Source organism: Oryctolagus cuniculus, chromosome 6, assembly GCF_051225735.1.
Source record: "Oryctolagus cuniculus isolate XC-2025 breed Fujian yellow rabbit chromosome 6, ASM5122573v1, whole genome shotgun sequence".
NCBI lineage: Eukaryota > Metazoa > Chordata > Mammalia > Lagomorpha > Leporidae > Oryctolagus > Oryctolagus cuniculus.
In genome coordinates this window covers 8,760,584-8,781,900 of record NC_142872.1, presented here as the reverse complement: position 1 = coordinate 8,781,900, position 21,317 = coordinate 8,760,584, and the positions used below count along the sequence as shown (strand labels likewise).

At 44.0% G+C, this 21,317-nt stretch overlaps 1 long non-coding RNA gene across 5 annotated transcripts in view; it reads right to left on the bottom strand.

The window, feature by feature from the left end:
* Positions 1 to 21,317, bottom strand: part of LOC149126003 (uncharacterized) — a 611,412-nt gene that overhangs the window by 126,140 nt on the left and 463,955 nt on the right. For all 5 annotated transcript variants that reach the window (XR_016235120.1, XR_016235111.1, XR_016235110.1 and 2 more), the window contains one exon: positions 1,429 to 1,526. This is a non-coding gene — a long non-coding RNA (uncharacterized LOC149126003). The remainder of the gene's footprint in view (positions 1 to 1,428; positions 1,527 to 21,317) is intronic.

The following is a 21,317-nucleotide window of genomic DNA, read 5'->3' as shown; positions in this document are numbered from 1 at the left end:
ACAGCACGTTAAGGACCGAGATCCTACATGAGGAGTAAGTGCACAGTGACTCCTGTTGTTGACTTTACCAATTGACACTCCTGTTTATGGCATCAGTAATCTCCCTATGCACCAGTTATGAGTTTCCAAGGCTATGGAAGCCCCTTGAGTTCTCCGACTCTTATCTTATTTAGACACGGTCATAGTCAAAGTGGAGGTTCTCTCCTCCCTTCAGAGAAAGGCACCTCCCTCTTTGAAGACCTGTTCTTTCCACTGGGATCTCACTCACAGAGATCTTTTTGCCAGAGTGTCTTGGCATGTATTTTCTGTATATTTCTGCGAACATGTCTATCTTGTGTGGCAGAAGATCCTACGTGCATGATTCAATCCTAAAGCCAAGCAAGAGCAGCAGAGAAAGACGACTCTGGATCAATGCGGGGAAATTAGGCACAGGAGGCAATTCAAAGATGGCACCTGCAGGGAAATTAGGTGCACGTGGCAATTCAAAGATGGCGCCCAAAGGAAGTAAGGTAGGCGGTACGCAAACTCATTTACCACCAAAGCTGATTGGCCGCACAGCATCAGGGGAGGTGACGACAACTGATGATGAGTGTACAGACATATGGCTGGTCCTGTAATAAGTCGCCCTATAAAATGACCTTTTAAGTAATTGGTTGGTCCTTATGCCCGGCCCCAGTAATCCTGCGGTCTTGTGCTTTAAAAGGCTTTGCTACACACGCAATAAACCGAGTTCTTGCCTGCTTGACTTGACTCCCCGCTTTGCGTCTGACCGTCTCCGGGATCGGGAGGCTGGGGAACGGGCGAGCGGCACACTTACCTTTCTTCGGACCCAGTCCATCTTCGTTTGGGTGGACTAAGACCCCGCAGATCAACAATTAAGGAAACTGGATCAGCAGCTAACATCCTGGCCCACAAGCAATACACTGTAGGTCACCCTGCTCACAACCCGTCGGCTGGCCAGAACGAGCCGTGTGTTCACCCACCTTGCAGAGGAGCGGGAAGCACAATCCTAGCATGCGTGTGACTGTCAGACCCTGGAAATCTTTGATGAACAGTAGCACGGACTTCCACAGCACACAACAGTGTTGTCAGGTTAAAATACAGGTAAGGGTTAAAACTCAAGATTCTTTAGGTGTACTCACTGTGGGCTAATCTTACACAAGTTATTTTCGGGCTTAGGATCTCATATAAGGAATCCAATATTTTCCCACAACCTCAATTAAATTATAATTTTAATAATTTCTATTGTCTTAGCTCTTTCAATGGTAAGCTTACAATCAACCATTTAGATGTTCTATGACTACTGATTTAAGAATGACTCGGACAACTACTTGTAACCACCCGAGTTCATCACCATGACTCATTCTTGGAAGAGATTTCACAAACAGCAGAGCTTACATGAAGAGACATATCTTTCTTGGTTCTGACCTTTAACGGCTCCTCCAGTGCAAAGTCCTGTCTCTGTGGGGCTGAGGTCAGGTAAGATGTCCTTCACCCTCGTCAGTTTCTGGAAGAAGACTCCTGCGCTATAATGACATAAAAACAAACAAACAAAAGATCAGTGACAAAGATCCTTGGAACTCTAGTACTAACCGTTCTACTTCTCGGCCGCTCTGGTTTTGTTGGGAAATTGCACTTGTTCTTTCGAGTGAGCATTAGAAGCAGCGGAAATGCACTTGTTGCGTGAAATATTGTCCTATTAGAAATCCAAAACATCAGAAAGAGAAAATGATCCGAGAAGCTGAAAACTAGCTGCCATGGAATTTCCCACCCCCTTCTCACTCTGCCACAAAACAAAGAAGCCACCCACGCTGCTCTGGCAACGGCCCTTGGTAGCACTACGGGTGCAGTCATCGGTAACGTGATTGCCCAGCTGAGTCAGAGACAACATTTCCTCCCCATTCACCATCCAGGAATCTTCTTCCCCGCCATTTAAGTCCCCTGATGAAAACATTTTTAACGCCCAATACAGGGGTGGGGAATCTTTTGTCTGCCAAGGGTCATTTGGTTATTTATAACGTCATTCATGGACCACACAAGATGATCAGTTCAAAAATTAGCCCACTGGAGTTATCCTGAATATGAAGAGCCCCCTGTGCTTGCTTTGGCATGATGATTTTGCATGCTGTTCCCCTCTCCTGCAAGCATTGTGAATTTCACTATCAGAGCAGTCTGCCTGACTGGCCAAGATGAGAGGAAGTTTACGTAAAAGGAGGAGAGAGGCACTCAGATCCGCTTCTCATGGCTCTGGCTAAGTCACATAATACAACCTGGCACGTGCCGATGACATCTCGTTAGAATATGGTTGAGCCGCCAGTTTTCCAAGAAACATTCATGGGCCCCATGCATCACTCCGTCAAAGTGTCTTAGACATTTTAAATTTGCCAGTGGAAGGAGTTCATTGTAATTGAAAGCACAAAATAACAGGCACAGAACTTGGGAAACTCCATGTTTGTCCCCGGAGAAGGCACCCACTCAGTTCCCAAAAACCTGCTTGCTATCGTTCAGGTCTTCAGGAGCTCTGATCACATGAGCCTGAGTGTATCTCTTTCTGAGTCACACATCCCTACATCGGGTTATACACACAGCTCCTAAATTTGACTGATAATCCTAATGGAAGAGATAAGGGTTGCCCCAGGGAGTATTCCAAAATAAAACAGTTTGCAAAACACAATGGTAGCCGGAAGCAGAGAGTGAACAGCTGCAGCCCGAGCACGCTGTCACAACCCGACCACTACAGACTTTACATAGTGTTTGGAGCCTTGCTCTGTTCCTGTGCTTCATACATTTTTTTAAGCATCTCTACAATTTGGTTACTAACACATGAGGCTCTAAAGCAGTGACAGCAGGCAGAGAGAAACGTCACCAAGGGCTTCCCTAATCTACTCCAGTGGCCACTAATCAAGTATATGCTGCCAGTGCCTCGTAGAAAACCATGCTTTTAATTTTGATTGTGTAAACCACCCAAGAGAGCTTCCACTGGAAATATTTCAGCTGCTATGTTGAGAACATGCTAATGTTAGGAAGTCAGATATGAGCTTATGTGTGCATGACAAAGGCCTAAAGAAAAGACAGCTATGTCCAGCATATGCATCTGCATCTCAAAGTCATCCCAATAACGTTTCAGGGGCAGCCCAGTATTGGCATCCTGCCCTGCCCCCTCCTACCGGATAACCTGCCAGGCAGGGGTCCCTGCCCCTTCTGCCTGACAATCTCCCACAATCTCCCAGATGCAGCCCAGTATCTGCATTTCAAACACCCTGCTCCAGATCCCAATTCTCCAGGGGGTCTTGCTCACCCTTCCTCTAAATTCAGGACAGGGCCAGCTAGCCTTCCTCCTCTCTGATACCTTCAGAGGAAAACTCAGATAGAAGCTTCTTAACATTTACATCCATAAAATCCTTTGTTTCAGGAGGAGATGTGTGAAGACAAAGACCCATCTCCTTAAAAACCCCCGGCCTCAACCGGACTGCACGCTCAGCCCTCTGCCTCTATGCTGAGCCACCTGCCTGACCTGGTCAGGTGTAATCTCTCCACTCAACCATGTAACCTCACTCCTCCCCCCATCCGAGAGACTGGGCACTCTCTCTCAGGTTCTGTCTGGAGAGGTGCCCATCTTTTCTTATGATGTCCTTTTCCCTAATAAACTTTGTTACTTTACTTTCCACTACTCTGTTTCACGCCTGAATTCTTTCTTGCACGAAGACAAGAACCTGCCATTCACTGGTAACACTAACATGCAGAGAGGTGGAAATTATCTATTTGCTATCCTATGTCTCTGGTTGTGCTCACAAAGCATTCATACGGTGAAAACTCGAGTTACCGACTCAGATGCCGGAGCAGGCTCCTAACAAGTCAGTGTTGTTATATGTGATCAGGGCACCGAGGCACAGTGATGTGTGCCTGCAGGAGAAACTCCCTGGGCCCACTGTTCTTCTTTACAGGCATAGCAATTCAGCACACTGTCCCAGCTTCTAATTTCTGGAAGACTGACAATCTCAAGATGAAACTTCTCTTTACTGGGCGCCTATGGGTGTCGTGTAAATCCACCGTGGCCACGTGGATGCACTGTGGAGCCCTCCGGGAGCAGCTTCCCCATGCAACACTCGCTGTACCCCGAGCTCTCACAGCTGCGCCACGACACGCAGCCGTGGAACGGGCGCCTCGGGGGCTGTGTGTGATACAGAAGCAGACTGGTATCGATGTTTGTCTTATGAAGATAGCCCCAGCCATCCAATGTGCAAATATTCACAAAATTAAAGTGCAGTGCTGGATGTGAAATAGATGGGGCATTAAAATTTCCAGAAGCTCTGCACCTGGGGATACTTCTCCATGTTTCTTTGTGTTTTTAGGATTGTTTAACATCATTGCTGCTGGAGCTCTCTACAAACACAACTCTGTCACTGATGAACAATGCCGGAGAAGGTAGAACTTGAAGTAGCGATTCCCAAAATGACTTGTGCATATTGCGGAAGGAAACTGGGGGCCGACATGTCATCCAGAGATGAAAAGGACAGATCTATTAGCAAGGAGACATTAATTGAGGCTTCCATATCGCCTCCACCAAAACCATTAAGTGGTGAGTTCAACCATGCCTATAAAAATCTTATCTACTGGTGCACAACTGTTTTCCATTTGCACTGGACGAGATCTTTCAGCAAAAGCAGGTTTATTACCTGAGTTATCTCAATAATTACCTGAACACTGTAATTTGTCTACGGAACACAAGCCAAAGGAGGAAATAAACCTAAAGTGATTGCTCAGCATGAGAGACAGCACCTTCCTATAAACACGGAGGCTCGGTGCCAGTTTCCAACAACGCAGTCTAAGGGCTGAGAACTTTATGAAGAGCATCCGCCCCACTCTTTACAGACGATTAAGTGTAATGTTGTCCAAAGGCATGGAGATGAGCAAGGACTCCGCGCTTGCTCCTAGCTTCATTATGTCACTCATTAGAGAAATTCACTCCTTTATTCGCTGTAATGGTTCTTGTCCTTCGCCTCCTATACCAGGCTCTACGAGAAGCACTGGGGGTGTGCAGAGAAAAGATACAGGGCCAGGCTCCAAAGTGCTTCCAGGGAATTCAGTAAAAAACTGAGAGACGAGGGCCGATGTTGCTGTGTAACTGTGATGCTAGCGTCCCCTGTGGAAGCTGGTTCCTGTCCAGCGGCTCCACTTCCAATCCAGTTCCCCGCTAATGACTCGGGAAAAGCAGTGGAAGATGGCCCAAGTTATTGTGTCCCTGCCAACCATGTGGAAGATCCAGATAAGGCTCCTGGCTTTGGCCTGGTACGGCCGTGGCCACTGTATCCATCTGGGGACTGAACCAGAAGACAGGAGATCTTTCTTTCTGTGTCTCTTTTCTTCTCTCTATATAACTCTGTCTCTCAAATAATAAATAAATAAATCTTTTAAAAAAAATAACAATCTAAGAAACAGAAAGACAGAGGGATTGGTGCAGAACCACTGAACACTACAAACTAAGGCTGGGAGCCAAGGCATCACACAACCACGCCCACAGAGTTGGTACAAGGGGGGCAACCAGTGAGAACCGCAGGGCTAGTTTTTGCCTCACCCCTATTCTTACTGTAAGTAACACAGAAGCGAGCAGGGGCTGAGAGGATGAAGAAAGAAACAGCCGCGTGAGAAGTGTGCTTCTGCAAGTGGGTGGCAGAACTGCCGTCATTTGAGAAGATTTGTTTTTTCAGCTGCTGCTTTTCCAAAAGCAACAAGACAGCCACACTATCCTGTTTGCAGAGGAAGGTCTGAGATGCCTTTATCTCGCAGATACTGTATTTCCTACTCTTTTCCTGAGAATCCAATTGAAATAAATTTCAGCAAATTATTTTCACTTTTATAACTAAATTACAAGTTCTGGTTTTTAACATACGTTATTAAGGTGGGTAGCAATAAAAAGGGAGAAAAATAGCAATACGGATAATATCAGTGAAATCTGACAGACACCAACATATATGGTTATAAATCATCATACTGTAACTATAACTACACATGGGAGTGCCATATTTTCACTCCACAACCTTTTGTGAGCGTGTGCTATGTACCAGGATTCATCTACACGAAAAAGAAACAAAAGGAAAAATAAAATCCCCTCTTTTGTGAAGCTCAGGTTCTAAAGGAGAGACTGGCAAAGTACAAATGAAAAAGTAATGAGTCATATCTCACAAAGTTGATCTTGATCTTCAGGACTGAGGAACTGCTGCAAAATTAAGCAACTTCAGGGATTCCTGGGAGTTCTCATGGCTGAACACATGCAGGCCGTCCCGCACTCTGTGCAGTGGGCAGAGCTACACTGACATAGTTTTGGGGAAATGCAAGGAGCTGTCAAAGTGCCTCCAATGACTGAGGTGCTGCAGTCACCCGACAGTGGCCACACTGGCAAGGAAAGACAGATTGCTCCCTTCAATCAGAAGGATGACCACAGAAAAAGACAACAATAAAAAACACTACAAATAGCATGAAAATAATTCTAAAACTGAATTTTAGAGTTAAAAGAAGGGAATGAAGCAATATCATTGTTTTCTTAGAATTGTATGTACAGAACACATTGAACCTGTTAAAAATTTACTACAAATTAAAACTAAAAACTTTAAAAAATCACAAAATAAGGGCATAGCAGGTAAAGCCACTTCCTGCAGTGCCAGAATCCCATATGGGCACCAGTTCGAGTCCTGGCTGCTCCACTTCCAATCCAGCTCTCTGCTATGGCCTGGGAAAGCAGTGGAAGATGGTCAGAGTCCCTGGGCCCCTGCACCCGCATGGGAGACTTGGAAGAAGCTCCTGGCTCCTGGCTTCTGGCTTCAGATTGGTGCAGCTCCAGCCATTGCAGCCAAATAGGGAGTGAACCAGTGGATGGAAGACTCTCTCTCTGTCTCTCTGCCTCTCCTCTCTCTGTGTAACTCTGACTTTCAAATCAATAAATAAATCTTTTAAAAAATCACAAAATAAGATTTCATATAAAAAAGAATAATAAGAAATCACGAAGATCACATGGTCCAAATTACTATTATTTGTGAGTATTCAGTTCTGCAAGCAAATGAAAACAAAACACAACCAATGAACTAAGATTAACTTCAGGTCAACTGCACACTAAGATGAAATTAAAAATGAATCAGGCCGGTGCCATGGCTCACTAGGCTAATCCTCCGCCTTGTGGCGCCGGCACACCGGTTCTAGTTCAGGTCAGGGTGCCGGATTCTGTCCTGGTTGCCCCTCTTCCAGGACAGCTCTCTGCTGTGGCCAGGGAGTGCAGTGGAGGATGGCCCAAGTACTTGGGCCCTGCACCCCATGGGAGACCAGGAGAAGTACCTGGCTCCTGCCATCGGATCAGCGCGATGCGCCGGCCGCAGTGCACCGGCCACAGCGGCCATTGGAGGGTGAACCAACGGTAAAGGAAGACCTTTCTCTCTGTCTCTCTCACTGTCCATTCTGCCTGTTTAAAAAAAAAAAAAAAAAGAATCAGAAGTCTGAGAGAGTCAAGATGGCAGAATAGGGAAGGAGCTTACTGTACTAGTCTAGAGGAAGACAGTTTAAAAAAAAGTGCAGAGATCGTGTTCTCTGGGAAGAGTTAGGCAGAAAATGGCAGAGGAAAAGCCATGCAGATTAGAGGGACACTGTGGACCCATGTGGAGGGGGTGCACACACACAACTCAGGGCCCCTGTAGCCGAGAGCCTCAGCACCAGCTTTGGAGTGAGGTGAGACCAGACTGCAGCAGCCCAAGCTGCTGGCAATAAAGCTGTAGGAAGAGACTAGCAGGAGTCCAGCATGGAGCCCTGTTGGGGACAGTACCTGCCAACCTCGAGGGGAAAAAAGCGGGCATGTTTCTCTCCCTGATAACCCTGCACCAGCCTCCTGTAACTCGCCAGGAGGAGGTGAGCATGATTTTAGACACACGCAGCAGTTGTGTCAGCCTGTGCTGGAATGCAAGGACAGCTCAATATTCTCAAGTCAAGCAATGTGACACATCACATCAACAAACTGAAGAACAAAAACCATGACTATCTCAGTAGATGCAGAGAAAGCATTTGTTAAAATACAACACTCTTTCATGATGAAAACTTTAAGCAAGTTGGGTATAGAAGGAACATTCCTCAACAGAATCAAGGCAATTTAGGACAAACCCACAGCTGTTATCCTATTGAATGGAGAAAACTTGGAAGTACTCCCACTGAGATCCGTACTAGACTAGGATGCAGACTCTACTAAGAGACTTTTGGAACTCATAGAAGAGTTTGGAAAAGTGCAGGATATAAAATCAAAACACAAAAATCAATAGCCTTTCTATACCCAGACAATGCTATGGTTGAAAATAACTCGTAAGATCAATCCCATTCACAGTAGCTACAAAAAAAATCAATTATCTTGGAATAAATTTAACCAGTGATATCAAAGATCTCTATGATGAGAATACAAAACATTAAAGAAAGAAATAGAAGATACAAAAAATGGAAAAATCTTACATGTTCATGGATTAGAAGAATCAGTATCATCCAAATATCCATATTAAGGAAATCAATATGATATCAATCAAAATACCAAGGACAATCTTCTCAGATACAGAAAAAATGATGCTGAAATTCATATGGAGGCACAGGAGAACCAGAAACACTAACACAATGTTATACAACAAAAACAAAGCCGTAGGCATCACAATACCAGATTTCAAGACATTCTATGGGGCAGTTATAATCAAAAGAGCCTGGTATTGGTACAAAAGCAGATGGACAATCCAATGGAACAGAACAGAAATGCCAGAAATCAATCCAAGCACCCACAACCAACTTACCATTCACAAAACAGCTAAAATCAATCCCGAGAGCAAGGACTGTCTTCAATAAATGAGCCAAAAAAACTGGATCTCCACGTACATAAGTATGCAGCAAGACTCTTATCTTACACCTTACACAAAAATCCACAAAATGGACTAAAGACCTAAATCTATGACCTGATGCTATCAAATTATTAGAGAATGTTAGGGAAAGCCTGCAAGACATTGGCATAGGCAAGGAGTTCTTAGAGAAGTCTCCAGAGGCACAGGTAATCAAAGCCAAAACTGACAAATGGGATTACATTTAATTGAGAAGCTTCCACACTGCAAAAGAAACACTCATCAATGTGAACAGCAAACTGACAGAATGGGAGAAATTATTTTTCAAACTACGCAACTGATAAATGATTAACAACCAGAATATATAAAGAGATCAAGAAACTCAACAACAAAACATACAACTCAGTTAAGAAATGGACAAAGCACTTAAACAGGAATTTTGCAAAAGAAGAAATCCAAATGGCCAACCAACACATGAAAAAGTGCTCAAGATCACCAGCTTTCAGGGAAAAACAAATCAAAACCAAAATGAGGTTTCACTTCACCCCCATTAGAATGGCTTTCACACAGAAATCAACAAGCAACAAATTCTGGCGAGGATGTGGGGACAAAGACAAAGGTACCCTAATACACTGTTGGTGGGAATGTAAACTAGTAAAGCCACTAAAGAAGATAGCATGGAGATACCTCAGAAATCTGAATATGGACCTACCATAGGGTCCAGCCAATCCACTCCTGGGAATTTACCCAAGGGAAATGAAATCAGCATATGAAAGAGTTATCTGTGTCGCTCCCCGTCTTCGTGGAGGAACGACACAGGACCCTGCGTTGTTCTTTCGTCTGCTCGGCCCTCCCCGGGTTTGCTGCTGGTTCTTCCCAGGTTGGCTGCTGGTCCTTCCCGGGTTGGCTGCTGGTCCTTCCCGGGTTGGCTACCGTCCCTTCCACCTCCGTGGAAGGGCGGTTCCCCCTGCCACATTCCCCACTTCCGCGGGGGAGCAGCACACCGCCGGCCGGCTCTCTCGGGGGCTGTACAGGTGTTCCTTCAGATAGATGTTCCCCCTAGATGTTCCCGATGCATGCCGTCTCTCTCCTCCTTTATAGTCCTCCTCCGCCAATCCCAACTCGGCTGCCCACACGCCGAGTACGCTGCTCTCCTCCAATCAGGAGCAGGATCAGCTCCTTGAGGTCATCACTCAAGTTGGCAAGAGGCAGCTGTGTAGAAGCTGTTTCCTCCTCTCCCAGCGCCATATTGTGGGAGAGCAGATGCATAGAATAAGTCTTAATTCCAGTAACTTAGTCTAGTCCAAGTTGCTCCCCACAATCTGTGCCTTCATGTATATTGCAGCTCAATTCACAAAACCTAAGACACAGAATTAACCTAAATGCCCATCAACTGAAGGTTGGATAAAGAAATTATGGTATATGTACACCATGGAATACTACACAGTGGTAAAAAAAATGAAGATGAAATCCATTCATTTGCAACAAAATGCAGGCATCTGGAAAATATCATACTTAGTGAAATAATCTAGTCCCAAAGGGACAAATACCATATGTCCTCCCTGATTTGTGATAACTAATAGAGCACCTAAAATGTAATCTATAGATGTGAAATTAACACTTCAAGATGCAATGACTTTGAACAGCCCTTGTCTTGACTGTTGAGAAACAAATATTTTTCATACAATTTGTTGAACTCTTTAATTAGTATGGAGTTAATCACATGTACATAAAAGGGGGTGGAAGTGTGGGTGGAGGGCAGATACAGTGGAAAGAATCACAATAATCCTAAAGTTGTATTTATGAAAAGCATTAAGTTTGTATTCCTTAAATAAAAGGATTCTGGGGAAAAAAAGAAATTAAAAATTAGAGTCCATGATTCCCATAAATCAGAGTCCCCTAGTGTGGCTCAGGATTCCACAATATCAAGATTATTTCGTGTTGTCTGCAAGACCAATTATTTTCCTGTAATAACATGGATGCATTACTGTTGCCTTCACTTTCATTCTTTCCCAGTGGACCATCATGTTCCCATGAGTCACCTGACGTGCGATGCTGCAGCAGACAGGGCACAAGGCAGATGGGAGAGCTTCCTGTCTTCTAAACACATGACACTTTTTAAAACACAACAGGTAATCCACTTATGAATGCTATTTGATAGATGAAGAATGATCATATGTAGCAATTAATACTGCTTTACTGAATCAGGCCATGTAAATGACAACACATTCTTCTTCCCCCACATTGTGATCCTCACTGGCATCTCTCACTCTGTGAAATTAATATCTCAGTTTTCAAGATAAAATAGTGTTTATATATACATATATATAATGTCTACATTTGAAGTAAATATGGTAACATGTTAAAAACTGCCAAATAATTTTTTAAAAAGAAATATCACATGTTAACTTCAAAAAGTTTATAGAAAGTAGAATTATATAATTTGTGTTGAAAATTTTTTGATTCATTTTCTTTTCCACAATGCACATTTTCCATAAATTTTTGAGGTATCCTCAACTGTGTTGACAATTTCTCCCTTTAAATTCCTAATATTACCAGGTATAATTCACACAGTGACTCTTATAGTCTATAAAACTTTTAACAATATAAAGGATATCTGACACTTAAATCTAAGAAGCAACTGCTCATCATGTTAATATAACAAAACTGAATTTGTGCAACTGCTAAACTCATCACGATTTATAATGAATATAGCATTGGCTACCTATATACCCTAGTCAACATCTAGAACCACACAACAGTTGAAACCACGTATTTTATTCCCATTTTTATTGATGGGAAAATGAAGAGTAAGAAAAACTGCACTGTCCATGGTCAAACACCTACCAAATGGCACAGCCCATGTGCAGACCCCACTCTCCAAAACCACAGTTGTTATCAATGGTTCTAGATCAGAACTTGGGTGATCAACATCTCACCTCATCTACAAATCTGCTGCTGTAACCAAACCCTCTGTGCCTTACATTCAAAAATTACCCTCTAAAAATAATCAAACCAAGAACCAAATCTATAGGGTCATAAAGTAAAAGACTGTGTCATTCAAAGAATGAAGCTTGAAGCCAACAGGAAAAAGTCACGGAGCAGAGAGAAGAGTGAGTAAGAAAACATGGATAAATCTGAGTGATAAAATCAAACAGAAATGGGAACAGGCAGAAAAAAATGAGGGAAGATCAGAAAGGATTAAGATCAGTTCTTAAAAATGTGCACCTTGTAAGAAGAGGAAGAGAATAAAAGCTTGAACCTGTGAAATGGAAAGAGAAAACATGACAGTTGGGGAAGTAACGGATGGGTAAGTCAGCAGATCTCCTGCTCTAGGCGACATCCATGCCTGCAAGTAAAGGAGAAGGAAGGAAGTCAGGTAGGGAGAGGAAGAACAGGAAGGGGAGGACGAGGAGCAGAGGGAGAAGGAGATAGCAGAAGCATGTGCAGGTGGACATCTCAGAGATCCAGACAGAGAGACAACCAAAGCGATGAACCCAGTTGGCATTACCTTTAATCAGAAAGTGCAAAAAAATTAGTAATGGTTAAGCATCTGTGTAAAATGTATAAAGTAACCTACGGATTACTACTGGGACAGACACAAGGTGAGATATATAATAATGTTGCAATTTAGATCATTGGGGACTTCAAACAGTTCATGGAAAATGCAGGTGATGAAAAACACGATACATAGATTTCAAAACAAAATTTGTACCAAAGTAAGCTCATCTTTTAATTCCATTTTTTAAAGAGTTATTTATTTGAAAGTCAGAGCTACAGAGAGAGAGAGATCTTCTTCCCATGGTTCACTGTCCAGATGGTTTCAATGGCCAGGGATAAGCCAGCCCAAAGCCAGGAACCAAGAGCTTCTTCCATGTTTCACACATGGGTGGCAGGGGCCCAAATGCTTAGGCCATCTTCTGCTGTTTTCCCAGGCCATTAGCAGGGAGCCAGACCAAAAGTGGAGCAGCCAGACCACCAACCCATGCTCGTATGAGACGCCAGCACCACAGACAGGCTTTACCCACTACACCACAATGCCAGTCTCTTCCGCTTTTAAAGTTATGGTCTAGAATGACTTTGATAAACAAAATATCTGTTGAAGTAATTGCTTCCTTACAATGCTGAATTCTTGCTACAAATAGCTGTATGTTACTGAATATTATTCTCAAAGTGGATTATTGTGAGTTGACCAGTTGTGTATTATGAAGATACGTATTCTCAAATGCATCTCCACTCTTGTATGCACTTTGAGATCCTCCTGCTACATAACTGATACCACAATAAGTAGCTCTCCAAAGTCACTACGGTTTTAAATAATTATTTCATTTAAACAAATAAGGCTCATAGAATCTGAATACCTTGCCAAAGTCCACCAATGGTTACGCTTCATAGGTAGGAATAAATTCAGATATTAATGACTATGACTATGTTTTTCAGTCTCCCAAATTACCTATCTGCCCAGGAAGAGCCCATATTTTTAAAGAATCATCTGATGAACAAACACACACACACCTGCATGGAGATTGGAATCATCACCAAAATGAGTATCTGGAAACACTGAAGACAGTAGAAAGTCCACTTCTGATTGGGGCCCTCAACTCCAGCCAACCTTCCTCAGAACACTGAGTGGACCTGGTGACATGACTCACACACCCCCAGCGACATCAGCCCAGCCAGAAGCAGACAGGACACAGCTGTCCCTGAGAGAGTGGTCCCATCTGAACTCGGGGACGTGGGCCCTCCTCCCCACCCACTTCTTCATTTCTATTACTTGTGTCTCCGAATCAGAGCCCTCCCCCAACAGTAAATGAACAGAGAGCGGATTCAAATCACACTGTGAAACGGAAAGTAGGGACAGCACACATTTGGCTAAGAGGTTAGGACATCACTTGGGACACTAACGTCATCCCCAGCAAAGTGCCTGGTTTTAGCCTTGGCTCTGCTTCTCACAGACTTCCTGCTAATGTGCTCCTGGAAGACAGTGGATGATGGCTGAGGTCTTCAGGTCCCTGCCACCCACATGGGAGGCCCAGACTGGGCTCCAGGCTCCAGTGTCAGCTTGGCCCAGCCCTGGCTCTTATGGGTATTTGGGGAATGGCACAGCAGATGAAAGACCTGTCTGTCTGTCTCTCTCTCTACCTTAAAGTAAAATGAATAAAAACAACTAAAAATACATAAAACCAAAAGTAAATGAATACATGAGAAAACTACAAATCATAAGTGTGGGGGGCAATCCAGATTAGTGCAGAGTCGTGATACATGGGGATCTTTTCTTTAAAAAAAAAAAGATTTATTTATTCATTTATTTATTTGAAAGAGTTACAGAGAGAAGCTGAAGCAGAGAGAGAGAGAGAGAGAGAGAGAGAGGTCTTCCATCCGCTGGCTCATTCCCCAAAAAAGCCACAATGGCCAGAGTTTCGCTGATCCAAAGCCAGGAGCCAGGAGCTTCTTCCGGGTCTCCCACGTGGGTGCAGGGGCCCAAGCACTTGGGCCATCTTCTACTGCTTTCCCAGGCCACAGCAGAGAGCTGGAACGGAAGAGGAGCAACAGGGTCTGGAAACAGCGCCCACGTGGGATGTCGACACCACAGGCAGTGGCTTCCCCTGCTGTGCCAAGCGCCGGCCCCCGGCAAGTGGACCTTCATAAGCAGAACACGCAGCTGCCACCCGGGACCCCCCTCTCTGAGCTTCTGAGAGTGCAGCAAAGCCCCCCTCACATTTCCAGCAGTGACTCAGAACCGAGGCGCTGCAGAGCACGTGAGGAATCCTCTCTCATTAAAGAAACTCAGCAGTGACGGACACAGAAAGGCAGTAAACCCCGAGACAGGAGACACACCTGGGTTAGTCAGGACACAGGCAAATCCCGGATGCAAGAACATCACTAAACCACAGACCTGTGGAGGTAAAAGGACATGACAGCTCCTCCTGGTGGACCAGGGGTGATTTGCACTCAGGAGATCCAGCGGCTCACACGGAGGGTGGTCAAACAGCAGGGGAGTGACCACCGCTCCCAGGAGTGAGGTGCCGTGGGAGGCACACCCACCCACTCGGTTTTTACAATAATTCTCTAAAACGGGTACTACCCAGATTCCACTGAAGGAGAGTAAGACTCAAGGAAGTTCAGCGACTTGTCTTAAATTGTCCTTAAAAGCAGCAGAGCCCACATCAGAACCTTCCAAAACAGGTGATGAATTCTTCCAGTAGGATCTGTGGGGGAAGGGGTGGAGGGGGGAGGGGTGTGAAATGATCTTCAAAGTTTCCTTCCATGTTGACTAACACCTGCTAAGCAATGGCCTTATCTCAGTACTTCAGCAGAAACAGACCCTCTCAGGACACTATTAATGATCAAGAGCAGGCAGATAGACACAGATAAATCAGACAGCAATGCCACCCAGTCTTTCAAAATAAGCTACGGCCATTTTTACAATTATAAGTGGTTTGAAAGGACAACCTAAACCACAATGGCAAAAAAATAAATAAAACTAAAGAAGAAATCAGGAAAAATATGAGAACAGTTATACTAAACTGGCAATGCCTAGAAAGGATCAAAAGGAAGTCATTTTTTTAATCAAAGGAAAATAAAAAGTGACACAAAAAATAAAAGGAGTGACACAAAAATATGAAAAAAGCATCCAATATAGGATATAGACAAAAGTAATCGCTGATATGTAATGATTCATTGAAAACAGAGCTTAAATAGGAAAAAAAATACTAACAGTCATAATGCAAGAAAACTGTCCCAAAAACAAAGACATAATCTAAAAAATCTCAAAGGTATAAATTAAAAAAACACATCAAAATACAGGAAAATAAACATAGGAAAAAAAATACTGAGATATAGTCTAGTAAAATTACTGTAATTAAACCTAAAGTTTCGTAGACAGCCCAGCAAAAACATAAAGACAAACAAAAGAAAACTAGGCTGTCACTGTTCTTTTCAAAGGATTACTTGAATCAGAAGACAAGGGAGCAACAGAACACCTATGAAAAGCAACTGCGAAACTAGGGTTTGATCCATGTAAACTGACTTTTTTTTTAGATTTTATTTATTTATTTCATAGGTAAAGTTACAGAGAGAGGGAGAGAGAGAGGTCTTCCATCTGCTGGTTCACTCCTCAAATGGCTGCAATGACCACAGCTGAGCCAGGGCCTTCCTCCTGGTCTCCCACGTGGGTGCAGGGGCCCAAGCACCTGGGCCATCCTCCACTGCTCTCCCAGGCCGCAGCAGAGAGCTGGTTCAGAAGTGGAGCAGCCGGGACACAAAGTGGCACCCATATGGGCTGCTGGTGCTGCGGGCAGAGGCCCAGCCCACTACGCTGCAGCACTGCCCTACATAAACTGGTTATTAACTATGAAGTCTGTGTGATAAACTTTCTGGAATTTATAAACTTAGGACACATTTTCCTGCTATCCCTTTATGAATAATTTACTAGATTTTGATCTTCAGCCAACCCAAATAACGGAGATACTACAAGAGGTCCTATGGTGAGTGCTTAAATATATCTGTTGGCAGGATTTTGAAAAACTAAGGTTGTGCGGGATGGATTATAGCAAGTAATAGCTTAGCACTGAGATAATACAGATAGATTACAGCACTGTACCAAAATGCAACGCAAGAATATATAAAAAGCAGGGGCGGTGCTGTGGTGCAGCTGGCTAAGTCGTCACTCGCAAAGCAGGCATCCCATCTGGGCACCGGTTCAAGTCCTGGCTGCTCCACTTCCAACCAGCTCCCTGCTAATGGCCTTGGAAAAGTAGCAGAAAATGGCCCAAGTGCTTGGGCAGCTGCACCCACATGGGAGACCCAGACAAAATTTCAAGCTCCTGGCTTTAGCCTGGCCCAGCCCCAGCCAATATGGCCATTTGGGGAGTGAACCAGCAGATGAAAGACTGCTCTCTGTATTCCCTCCACCTCTCTCTCATAACCCTGCCCTTCAAATTATATATATGCGTGTGTGTGTGTATTATATATGTATATATATATATATATGTATTTAGAAAGAGAAAGAGAGGGAGAGAGGGAGGGAGAGAAGAGTGAGAGGCTACCTTGTTTTCTTACAATTATAGCTAATAGAGAAATGATTTTGCTTCACATCATTTCTTAGAAGATAGGAAAGGCCAGAAAATGCTATATTGCTACTTAATTTCAACACTGTTCCTGTGAAAGTCGCACTTGCAATAATCAAAAAGAAATAAGCATGCCACACAGAAGTGCTAATAAAAAGTTAATGTTGGGACCAAAATACAAACCTTTCTACCAAGATTTATACAAAAAGGTAACAAAATTAAACCAATAGCTTGAAGAAAGTCAAGATTAAAAACCAGTGTTATAACACACAGACCCCACACAAAACATATACAGGCACACACACTGCACAAAGCAATCTGAGGCCAAATACGCTAACTGTATGCGGCACACTGCGAGATATGTTGTTCAGCGATCAATGAACAGTCAAGGGATAATCTTTGATGGCCAGGCTATTAAGATGGGGCTTCACGAGGTTCATGGAAAAACGGTTGGAAAAAGTAATGCGTATTTTCTATGACTTTTTAAAGACTGTTCATATGTGCAGATTATACATAGATGTCTATGCAGACACAAGTATATCTATGGACATATAATGCATTTATATTAAGGTTACATACACATATATGGTATACATACATATGCGTACATACACTCCACTATTATTCATTATTTTATGCTGATTTCCATAAACTCTTAGGCAGAATGGGGACGTCAGTGTATATTTTAAATAACAGAACTATAAGAAGTGTAAAGAGAATATGAAAATTTATCAAAAAGCAGAGAGAGAGCAAGGAAATGTCATAGCAGAAGACAGCTTTCAAATATATTTTGCTTGACATTTAATTTCGAACTACACAAACATTTTGAGTGTAATTATATAATTAGAAAATTTGGTATAATTATGAAATAACATTAAAAAAGAGAAATCCCTAAAAAAAATTAAAAAGAAAATTAGCTGAATAAATCCAATGTGTACCCTTCTTGCAACATATTCATTCCAAGAGCAATTATTCCGAATGATTTTAAAAACAGTAATTGGACTATACTTCCCTAGTGGGATATGGTTTAAGAGTAGAAAGGAATAAAAAAAAAAAGTAAAACTGTTCTCAGTGATTATATTGTTGTTGAGTTAACAGTGTTATTTTAAGATCATTAATGTGGATATTACAGGATAAAACAAATGAACAGTCAAGGGATAATCCAACTCCACATTGCTGAGATTCTCAAATGTTGGAGAAAACACACTCCGATACAAGTATGCAGATAAAATGTGGACACTGCATATATATATATGCACACATATCACATACATATTATATAGTTATACATTTTATTGTCTATATACATACTGCATATATGTATATGCCTATATATACACAAAGATTGCTGTTGCCTGCTGTTTACCTTTCGCTTGTTTTATAACTTTTTAATTCCATTTGCAGAAACGTCTAGAAAAATAATCAGGTCAGAAACAATGAGCGTGGCAAGTACCCAGGCTAGGGTTTGAGAGCAGCGTTTCCGTGAAAGTGCTAATTTCAGATCTGTAGCAGGAGGTGCACAGGTGGACCCCCAGCACAGAGGGCGGCTCTCGCGGGAGGTGCCCCATTAATGCTCAGGGGTCAGCTCCACACGGTTTCCACGGGCTAACGATGAAACACACTTGAATACCACCATGGCTAAACCTGTCGGGAAGTATGGAGCCTAAGTACGTCCAAAGGGTGAAACCCTACGTGCCTGTTAGAGAAGGCACGAGACCCCCCTTCCCACTGTGAACACGTAGGAAGCGGAGGAAGACCCCGGCAGGGATCCAGTCTTTTCTTGGAAGACGGTGCAAGTGGGGAACCAAATGGGGGGGGGGGGGCGCCTCTTTCAGAACATTGTAGGCCACAGGCCAAAAGACCATCATGAGAGAAGCAACCTATAAGGGACAAAGTGACTGGGTAAGGGTCTTTCATGGCCCTTGATGGATCAGACACGCTGGGTCTCCTGGCAAGCGCCGCCTGCCTGCCTCGAAGCCGTCCTGGTGAAGAACCTTAAAAATCAAACCAAGATGGAGTGACCTAAGCCAATACCATTAAAAACAAGAAGTCACCTTTGCCCCAAATAAAAATTAAAGTTTAAAATTACAGCCCTAAACTTTTTCCCCCAAAGCTAAAATCAGGTGCAGCTATAAAAATAAGGGGCCCTATGCTTAGCTAGCTGCAACACTTGTGCCTGGCTGTGCTAAGACCTAACCCAGTTTGTATGCCTCCTAATACTCAAACAATGGTGTGGGAAGCGGGACGCCGCTCTCCCTCCAGGGGAACGAAGGGAGCGAGACGTCGTCCCCCTCAGGGTGAACAAGATGACGCTGACAGGGGAAGGAACTGCTGAAGAAGTAAACAACAAAATGGCAACGAGGTGCATGCCTCCCATGTGATCCTGTAGCTGACTGGATAGAAGACGCATGCCCTTCACATGATCAGCTCACGGATTGGACTGCTGTGTGCATGGACACTATAGTGCTTTTGATTGGTCACTGCGGGTATATAAACCATGTGGCTCTGTGCTGGGGGCGCTCTCTGGACTCCCGAGTTCAGGAGGCCCGTCTGCGCAGACGCCGAATAAATCCTCTTGCTTTTGCATCAGCTGGTCTGGACTCTGAGTCTCTAGGGTGTGCCTCTCCACGTGTCAGCATCCTCACTCCGAGGGTCTAACACTGGCAGGGACCCACGCTGGCTCTGGTGAGCCCCCAGGTCCACCCAACAATTACAGACAGAACAGAAACTCTGCCTTTCCAATCAGTGAAACAGATCGGCATTTTTGTAAAGGAACAATGCCTTCCAGATACTTCTCAGTGGACTCAACACGACTGCACAAACCATCAACGGACTTGAACAGAGATCAACGGGAATTTCAGAAACTGAAATGTGAAAAAGTAACAGCACAGCCCAGAGATGTGGAAGAACTATGCAGATGTAACACACAGCTGATTGGAACCCCAGGAGGAGGAGAAAGACAGCGGGAACAGGAAATACTTGGAATACGAATGGCAATGCCACAGCCTAACTGGGATCCTGAAACAGAAAAGGCACAAGAGGTAAAAATGACAAAAATCCGAATAAAAGTAGGGTCTTCAGTTAGTATGATAATTACAGTGGTTCAGGTACTGTGACAATTGTGCCAGACCAAGGTAAGAATTTAATAGTTGGGTGTGGTGTGAGGGAACAGTCAATACTGTTTGCAATGTTTCTGTACATCAAAAACTATCCTCAGACGCTTAATTAAGAGAAGAATTAAGAAACATAACTACCAATTAAAACTTAGAGTTTAATCTGATTCTGCTATGTTTAAGAGGATTACATTTATGAGTTAATTGAAATTTTGGAGGGACTGGCTCTTTGAAGTTAAGTATGTTTGTTAGTTTTTGAATATGAAGACATTTTTAGAAGAAGAGACTCACACACGTGGTCCATTTCCTGCTGCTATCAGAGACTGCCTCAAACTGAGCAATTTATAGCAAACATGAATTCATTCCCTCGGTTCTCGGGGCTGGGAGGCCCCCTTGCTAGGCCCTGGCAGGCAGGGACAGCGTTCACAACACACAAGACACAGAGAGAGCAGGCCCCACCCCCAGGGCCACCCACCCCTGCCTACAACCCCAACCACCCTAGTCCTCCTCCCTTCTTAAAAGTGCAGCCGTACCACAGTCACAGCGGCCGGGACATTTGAACGTGAGTGTTGGCGGGGACGCCGGAGGGTAGCAGGAATGAGGCTGCATGCATGTGCTGGAGCAGCGGCTTCACGTTAGGAACCGGCCATGCACTGGGGTGGGCAGGGCAGACCAGGGCTGCACAGGAGGTGGGGCTGGCGCAGCTCAGGATGCACGGGGCCCATCCGCTCCTGCAATGCTCCTGGACGCCCTAAGACGGCGGCACGCAGAGCCTCCTGAGCGAACAGACAGAAAAAGATGGACTACGCTTCTCTCCAGGTTCATACAGAGTAATTTGGAAAAAAAAAAAAAAACTATCCATACAACTAGACTATTAGGAAAATAAAAAAAAAATAAAGTGCCATTCACTTATAAAACATCTGTGGGGAGGGATCTGGGGCTGGCGCTGTGGTATGGTGGATAATGCCGTCTTCAGTGCCAGCACCTCCTATGGGCGCCAGTTCTAGACCTGGCTGCTCTACTTCCAATCCAGCTTTCTGCTATGGCCTACGTCACTGGGCCTCTGCACCCACATGGGTGACCCAAAAGAAGCTTCTGACTCTTGGCTGTGGATCGGCACAGCTCCAGCTGTTGCAGCCATCTGGGGAGTGAACCAGTGGATGAAGACCCCTCTCTCTCTCTCTCTCTGTCTCTGTCTCTGTCTCTCTCTGCCTCTCTGTAACTCTGCCTTTCAAATAAAATAAATATTTTAAAACAATAAAAAATAAACCATCTAAGGGAGCTTCCCT